Source organism: Bidens hawaiensis, unplaced genomic scaffold, assembly GCF_021521415.1.
Source record: "Bidens hawaiensis isolate Kalapana, Puna unplaced genomic scaffold, B.hawaiensis_p1.1 tig00023406_1, whole genome shotgun sequence".
Lineage (NCBI taxonomy): Eukaryota > Viridiplantae > Streptophyta > Magnoliopsida > Asterales > Asteraceae > Bidens > Bidens hawaiensis.
The window spans coordinates 277,307-286,231 of NW_027493671.1; the positions used below are offsets into that span (position 1 = coordinate 277,307).

The 8,925-nt window shown below is 44.1% G+C and overlaps 1 pseudogene across 1 annotated transcript; it reads left to right on the plus strand.

Annotated features, from left to right (window-relative positions):
• The first annotated feature begins 5,767 nt into the window (after positions 1–5,767).
• Positions 5,768–7,828, plus strand: LOC143567463 (putative alkaline/neutral invertase B; annotated as a pseudogene). The gene is made up of 4 exons (XR_013141420.1): positions 5,768–6,048; positions 6,138–6,569; positions 6,793–7,351; positions 7,521–7,828. The product of XR_013141420.1 is annotated as a putative alkaline/neutral invertase B (transcript).
• Positions 7,829–8,925: the final 1,097 nt, after the last annotated feature.

Sequence of the window (8,925 nt, forward strand, 5' to 3'; positions counted from 1 at the left end):
TGCAAGGTAATTTATTATTGGTGTCATCCATGTTTCTGTATTGTTCTGGATGACACAAATTTCCTTGTGCGGGACTGATGGTGCTTCGAGGAGTTCAATGCGGATGTCCTTTCCCAAGTGGGTGAAGGCTAGTGATGCAAGCTTGCTTAACGCATCCGCAGATTTGTTTTCGCTGCGCTTGACGTGTATGACTTTACAATCACTAAAATCACGCATAAGGGTTTTTGCCTGGGCGAGGTACAGGGCCATGGTGTCATTCACAGCCGTGTACGTTCCATTTATTTGGTTGGCCACCAACATGGAATCCACGTGGGCTTCTAAGTTTTTCACTCCCATCTTACGCGCAATTCTTAAACCGGCCAAGAATGCTTCATATTCGGCTTCGTTATTCGTACTTGGAAAGTCCAGCCGAATAGCGTAAGTATATTCTTGGCCTGCTGGGTTGGTTAATTTTAACCCTGCGCCTGAACCCTCGTTATTGGCTGCTCCATCAGTGTAGAGTCGCCAGACATCATTGACGTCCTGTGCTGTGGAGGGTTGAGCCTCCTCCTGGCACTCTTTTTCCCGCGAAACGGGGACTTCTGCAATAAAATCGGCCAAGACCTGGCCTTTTATGGCTGGTCTTGGCTTGTACTTAATTGCATATTCTCCCAATTCAATTGCCCATTTGGCTAGACGTCCCGATAATTCGGGTTTGCCTAGAACATTTGAGAGTTTGAAGTTGGTGAGAATGGTGATCGGGTGGCCCTGGAAATATCGTCTTAACCTGCGTGAAGCGTGTATAAGTGCTAAGACCAATTTTTCGAGGGTAGAGTACCGGGTTTCTACGTCTGTTAGTATACGGCTAACATAATAGATTGGCATCTGGATGCCCTTTCGTTCTACTAGCAAGACTGCCCCGGTTGCTCTATCTGTTGCGGAAAGGTATAGGATTAATTCCTCTCCCGCTTGTGGTGCTGTAAGCGTTGGGAGTTCGATCAGGCGTGACCGAATCTCCTGAAAAGCTGCTTCCGCTTCTGGTGTCCAGCGGAAGTGCGTTTTCTTCAAGCAGTTTCTCAGTGTTGACACGAAAGGAAACGACTTATCCGCATGGTTTGCCAAGAAGCGATTAAGTGCGACTAGTCGCCCATTCAGTGTCTGAGCCTGTTTGATGGTGGTAGGTGATTCCATTTTAACAATGGCTTCGACCTTTTCAGGGTTCGCTCTAAAGCCATCTTTAGTAACAATGACTCCCAAGAACTTCCCTTCTTCCATCCCAAATGAACACTTGCTCGGGTTGAGCTTCATGTTTATCTTTCGGAGCGTGTTGAAAGTTTCTTCAATGTCTTTCAACATCGCCTCAGGCTCGAGGCTTTTGATGACCAAATCATCCATATAGACTTCCAAGTTTCTCCCGATTTGGGCATGAAACTCTTTGTCCATTAGTCGTTGGTACGTGGACCCTGCATTCTTAAGTCCGAATGGCATCATTTTATAACAAAATGTACCATCGGGCGTCCGAAATGCGGTTTTGTCCTGGTCATCAATGGCCATGTGGATTTGGTGGTACCCCTTATACGCATCCAAGAAGCATTTAAGGCGAAATGGCGCCAACGAATCCACTTTGAGATCAATTTCTGGTAACGGATAACAATCTTTGGGGCATGCTTTGTTCAAATCTTTGAAATCTATGCACATGCGCCATTGTTTGTCATTCTTCGGTACCATTACGGGATTTGCAACCCATGTTTGATATCTACTAACGCGTACGATGCCTGCGTCAAGGAGTTCCTTGACTTGGGTTCTACACGCGTTAGTTTGTTCAGGCCCCATTACCCTGCGCTTTTGTACGATTGGCGTAACAGCCGGATCGCATTTGAGCTTATGCTCCGCCTTACTTCGGGGTACACCAGTCATGTCAGCTGGTGTCCACGCAAAGATGTCAGCGTTTTTCTGCAGTAAGCGCTTGAGTAAGGTGCGGGTGGGATCAACAATTGTTGGTCCAATGGTAACGGCCTGGTTAGGGTATTTGCCATTGAAGGCCCATTTTTCTGGTTCAGTGACGGTTGGTTTAGCCTTCTTCGGTTTGGGTTTAGATGAGACAGATGCAATGCATACCTGGGGAATGCCAGAGATCATTGCTACACCCTCAGCTGTTGGCCATCCCATCATGCCGTGGACTGAAGATACCACGGCGTTGAATCTTGCCATCCCATCTCTTCCGAATAGGATGTCGTATGTATGGTGTGGCTTTTTCATCACGACAAAATCCACGTCTTCTGTGCGTGAATGATTCCCATCAGTAAGAGTAACGGGGAAAGATAGGATACCCAGGGGTGTTTCTGTACTGCCATCAAACCCTTCCATTGAAGCGTAGACTGTTTCCAAGCGTTCCTTGTCTTCATCATCCAGCTTATCAAAGAACTGCCTGTACATCACTGTCGACGAAGCGCCGTTGTCAGCAAGAGTGCGGGAGGTGATGTAGTGCCCCAGCTGGCTTCTGATGACGATGGGGCCTTCTTTGCTGGGGCCTCCTGGCACTCGCGGGAAGCGCACCTCAGCTTCCTTCCACGCGCATGGTTCTATCACCCGTCTTTTTCTTCCTCTGACCTTGCCATGAACCATGTTGATGCTGATGTCGACGGGCTTTCGTCCGTTACCTCTGTACCGGTTGTCATTCCTTCCTCCTTTCCTGATCGATGCCACGAGATGTGCAAGCCTTCCATCCTTAACAAATGTTTCAATAATATCCTTCAAGGATGTGCACTCTTCAGTACCATGACCCTTTGTCCCGTGGAAATCACAGGATTTGCTTTGATCCGCATTAGATTTCTGCCGGATCGATGGGGCTTTGGGCCATGGCAATTTTTCCGTGGCAAATATCTCCGTGACGCTCTTTGTGAGTGGCGTCCACCGGTGTTTTCGATTTGAAGGGTGTGTGTTGTCCCTTCCGCCAACAAGAGGGCGAGAGCTGGATGAGGTGTCAAAGTTTACCCTTGACTGCCAAATACCTAGCCTCCTCTTTTTGTTCTGCCGGGCGATCCGGACATTGTTCTCTCTTGTCCTCTGCGTGTAGAGGTGCGTACTCTGGGGAAGGTCCCTTCCCAGTTGCTTTTCCGTCTCGGCAAAGCGCTTTGCCGCCGTCATGATGGCATCCCATGTGGATGGCATGCCATCCTTACCCGTCAACGTGCGGATAAGTTCTGGGTATTCGGCGCCTTGGATGAAGGCGGCGCGAACCAGATCCTCACTTATGTTGCCGAGACTAAGCTTTTTGGAGTTGAAGCGAGTGATGAAGTCTAGTAAAGATTCATCCTCCTCTCTCACGCAGTTCAGGATCGTCCACTGCTCTTCAGTGTACTTCCTCTGTTGGCTGAAGTGCTGGCTGAACTTGTTCTGAAAGTCCGCCCAGTCATATATGTGGTGGATCGGTAAACGATCGAACCATGCCCTGGCTGCTCCGACCAGAGTCATCTGGAACATGTAGCACCACGTGGGTTCCGTCCAGTTGCTGACGGTAGCCCCCGCAATGAACCTGTTCAGATGGTCGTCTGGGTCGGATAGACCATCATAAGTGCCAATGTTTGACATTTGTTTGGCACTTCTCGGGGCGATTGCCTCTGCAATGTCTCTTGCGAATTTTGACCTTCCTGCATTTGTGGCAGTTGGTCTAAAGGTTTTGGAGAAGTCACGCGGGTTTCTCTCCGCGATTGGTTTAAAAGCTTCCCCAAAATTCCTTTTTGGTTGGACGTCCGTTGTCCTTACGCTTCCCTTTCGCCTTATGGCGAGGGTTCGCGTCGGTATCAGACTCCAACTCGTCTTCTGAGTACTCACAGTCACTGCTCATATTGAGGTGTTGGCGAGTAGTACTGGTGAATTCGTCAGCCTGTTGAGCTGAACGCAAGCGTTCATCCAATTCGGCTTGGAATTCTCTTTGCCGTGCTTCGGCCCACGCCTTCACTTGATCTAGTGTTTGGCGAGGGACCTTCGTTCGTTTTTCCAGTTGGGTATCGGTGAACCCCAATGGAATATTTACTCCACTTGCCCCGGCTTGGGTAGTCGGGGGTAGTGTTCGTAAGGATTGTATAACCGCCGGTGTTCCCCCCAGTTGCTGGGGTGGTTACCGGGGTTTCTTGGTCAGTTACAGGCCTTTGGACCGGAGTAACGTTAACCATTTCTTCAGAAATTGTGAAAACTAAAATAGTTCTAGCTTTTATGCACGGATGGCGCCAATGAAGAAACACTAAGTGACCCGGTACAGATTATAGATAATCTGGGGGTTAAGTAATGTTTCCCACGAATGAGGTCTAGCTGAGAAGGCTGTTCTTCAGGAGACCTGCAAAACAAACACCGTAAGCTCGTCACTGAGAAGGGGAGGGTTCCTCCTTGTGACCACCCTCCGGCGTGAGAATCAGACTAGGTTGCTCTGAATATAAGTGTATATTAAGAGATTGCTAGATAACTGGATAGCAGATGATCTTACCATTCCAAGATGTTGGAGTATTTATAGCCGAAGGTAGGTTTTCTAGAAGGTACAGCCGGCTGAATAGTATTCCTGTTCAACCAACAGTAGATTACGCACAGGCCATACTGGTTGGTGGGTAGGTTACGGCCAACAGTAACAAAGTCGGCTGCACTATTCCACCAACTGTAGACTATGCACGTCCCACTTACTGTGGATTGTACGCAGGCCATGCTGGTTGGTGAATAGGTTACGGCCAACAGTAACACTATTCCACCAACTGTAGGCTGCGCATGCTCCACAGTAAGGGTTGGTGAGTAGGCAGCGGCTAATAGTGACAAACAGTACTAGAGGGTGCTCCTCCTCGCACTGTTGTCTGTGAGCTGTCACCCTGTGATTGGCTCATGGGCTGTTCTGGTCAGATCGTCTGTCCTATCCATACCTTGGTAGGTATGGTACAAAAGATCTTTCAGAATCAGACTGGCTCATTTGGGCGGGATTGTTCCCGCCTTGCTCATTCCTTCACGTGACTGCTGAAGTAGCTAGTGTCTTGTGCGTGTAGCTCTGCTGTCTGCGGGTAGCCTTCCCTGATGGCTTGTATCCGCAACTGCGGGAACAGGCGGGGTACTTCACCATTGGGAGGCTTTCCCTGCGTGTACAGCTTGCGTACTGCGCGTAAGATTCTATGAGCATGGTGGGTCCTGCGGGAGCAGATGGCCTTTGCGCAGACGTCCCTGTTCAAGGTGAGTCTTGCGGGACCAACTGGTCTCTGCTGGGACCTACCTCTTCAACGTATGATATTTGTTCTTAGTTATTAGTGGTACCATGAGCTATTTTGCTTGTACATTGGCATTACATTAATCTGAATTTTGGGGTTTGAATCGTGTTGTGAATTAGAGTTTTACATATAAATGAATCTTGATGTATTCATTGTTTGTAGCCCTGCCATGGTATGTGTAGTGTGATGATATGCCGATGCTATATATTTCGGAGTTAATTTGAATAACAGGTTTTCACTTTTGATGTATTTTCAGATCATTATGTGATTTTATGCAACTTTTATTTTAATGTTGAAACAATTAATTAGTTAATAGTTAACTCGTTTGAGCAGTTGTATGCATTTCTTTGTAACAAATATGAGTGGTATCTTGAATCTTGACATGTTTCCAAGTAATATTTAGTGTTGTTAGTTATTGTACAATGTAATTGAACTATTTCTGAACAAATGCAGCAGATAATTGAGAATGTCTGTGGATTTGACTCAAAACGACAGTGATGATATTATCGATTTCTCAAAGTTGCTAGAAAAGCCTAGACACCTGAATTTGGAGAGACAAAGATCGTTGGATGAGAAGTCACTTGTTGAGGCATCACCCTGCCACCCTTCGTTAGCAGAAAATGGCCGACATATGGACTTTGAGACTATTTTCTCACCAAGTAAACGATCATCCTTCAATTCCTCTAATGCTCATCATGGGCTTGAACCACACCCGATGTTTGTTGAGGCGTGGGAGTCATTAAGGAAGACAATGGTGTACTTTCGTGGTCAACCAGTTGGGACTATTGCAGCACTCGACAGTTCTGATGAAAAATTAAATTACGACCAGGTACGCACGCACTTTATACTAACAACTTAAATTAAAACCAAAGGTGCCTTTAAATTACTAATGTTTTTTGTTAATTTGTGTATATATAGGTGTTTTTGAGAGATTTCGTTCCAAGTGCTTTAGCCTTTCTAATGAACGGTGAACCTGAAATTGTGAAGAACTTTATTCTAAAGACTCTGCGGCTCCAATCATGGGAGAAGAAAATCGATCGTTTCCAACTAGGGGAGGGTGTGATGCCAGCTAGTTTTAAAGTGCTTCATGATCCTGTTCGTGATACCGAAACTATAATGGCTGATTTTGGTGAGAGTGCAATAGGGCGAGTTGCTCCTGTTGATTCAGGATTTTGGTGGATCATACTGCTTCGAGCGTATACAAAGTCAACTGGTGACACTTCACTAGCTGAAATGCCCGACTGCCAGAAGGGTATACGGTTGATACTTGCGTTATGCCTTTCTGAGGGTTTCGACACATTCCCGACTCTGCTGTGTGCTGATGGATGCTCAATGATCGATAGAAGAATGGTTCGTTTTCCCCATTTCTCTAAACATCGGCCTTGTATGTAGGTTGTGTATGGATATCACGGGTCAGGTCAAAACATATCATTTTTTTAGTATGGGCCTAAACGGGTCGTACTGAGCCGTCAACATTTTCAAGATAGGAACCAAACATTTATACGACCCCTGGTTTCTGTATTATCTAAGTTTTCAAAATAAATAAAATATATAATCACGGTGTTGTATGCAGGGTGTGTATGGATATCCTATAGAGATACAAGCACTTTTTTTCATGGCATTAAGATGTGCTTTAGTTTTACTGAAACAAGATGCTCAAGGGAAAGAGCTCGTTGACACAATCGTGAAACGTCTTCATGCTTTAAGCTTTCACATGCGGAGCTACTTTTGGTTAGACTTGAAACAACTAAATGACATCTATCGGTACAAAACCGAAGAGTACTCGCATACAGCGGTCAACAAGTTTAATGTGATTCCCGACTCACTTCCCGAATGGGTTTTTGACTTTATGCCAACTTACGGGGGATACTTCCTTGGAAACGTGGGGCCCTCGAATATGGACTTCCGTTGGTTTTGTTTGGGAAACTGCGTTGCCATTCTTTCGTCTTTGGCCACGCCTGAGCAGTCAATGGCCATTATGGATCTTATAGAGTCGAGATGGGAAGAGTTGGTTGGAGATATGCCTGTGAAGGTTTGCTATCCTGCCATTGAAGGCCATGATTGGAGGATTATTACCGGATGTGATCCCAAGAACACAAGATGGAGTTACCACAATGGCGGATCGTGGCCAGGTACATTTTATTGTCTTGTTTACCGATAATGTAATTATGAAAAGTGATAATTTTGACCTGTTTACTTATGAATAATGATATTTATATTTGTATCAGAACGACCCGTTTGAACCCGTACTAAAAGTCTAAAACGATACATTTGTAATAATGATATTTATATGTGGTGCAGTGCTATTATGGCTGCTTACAGCTGCATGCATCAAGGTGGGACGGCCCCAAATTGCGAGGCGGGCAATCGAGGTGGCAGAACTCAGGCTTGCAAAAGACGGGTGGCCGGAATATTATGATGGAAAGAGCGGGCGGGTACATTGGAAAACAGGCGCGCAAGCATCAAACGTGGTCTGTTGCCGGTTATCTAGTTGCAAAAATGATGCTAGAGGATCCTTCCCATTTAGGTATGATCTCACTTGAGGAAGACAGACAGATGCAACCCATCATCAAAAGATCAGCTTCATGGAGTTTCTGATCTTCAATTTAAAACATGATTAAGTCAGGTTTTAGTTGATTCTGTTTTTAGATTGGTTTGTAGAAAGATGAAGAATGTTGTAGTTTCTTTAAATTCTCATTTATCGAAATTATTTTGTAATAGTATGGATTTAAACTGTTTATTTTTCTCTGTATTTAGAAAACTTGGTTAAGTGGTAAGAGGCCTGCCTTTTTGGTGGAGACGCATATTCGATTTTCGCTTATGCCGGCTTGACGGATATCTGGGTGAATCCTGGGTTCGAACCAGACAGGGCGAGAGTTTATGGATTCCATTTGACTCTCACATATCAAGGGAGTATGATTTCAGGGTAGCTTTACATGTGAGATACTCTACCGTTCAATAATAATAATAATAAATAATGAAGTAACCAAAAAAGAAAGAAGAGTCTTTAATACTTTAACCCAATATAATTTTCTAATGAACGACATATATTAAATCTTTTCCACATCACGTCATGTAATAAAAAAAATAAGAGTTAATGATTTATAGGCTGTGACTGTCATTGGTAATGGTAACAAATTTAAAATTGAAATTGCTACCAGTTAGAATGTTAGTTAGGATTAACATTTGCAAACTGTTAATAGTTTGGATAATTAAAATCTAATTTTTCATTTTCTAAATGAATAAGGGTATTAGAAATATTTATTATGAAAGAGTTCATCTAGTTGAATACCAAAGGGATTGATTCGATAACTGTGGATGATTTGTGGAAGGTCTTGGGCAGGGCTGGCCCAAGCATTCGGCCAGACGGACAATTGTCAAGGCCCATTATTTTTCGGGGCCAAATTTTATATATATATATGTGTGTGTGTATGTATATGTGTGTGTGATTGGGTTCATTTCAGAAGTGTTTCTTAGTGCGAGAAGTGTGAAAAGAGATTATAACCAATCACAAGTTTTCTTTTTAATTTTGAATTATTTAATTGTATAAATACATTAGTAAAAAGTTTAGGAGTTTCTTTTGATAATTAATAGTAATTAATTTTAAGTTACAAATGATTATACATTTATTTTTATTTTTTAATTTGATTTGATTTTCAATCAATTCATAAAACAAAACCATCATACTCGTACTATAAAAAAATAT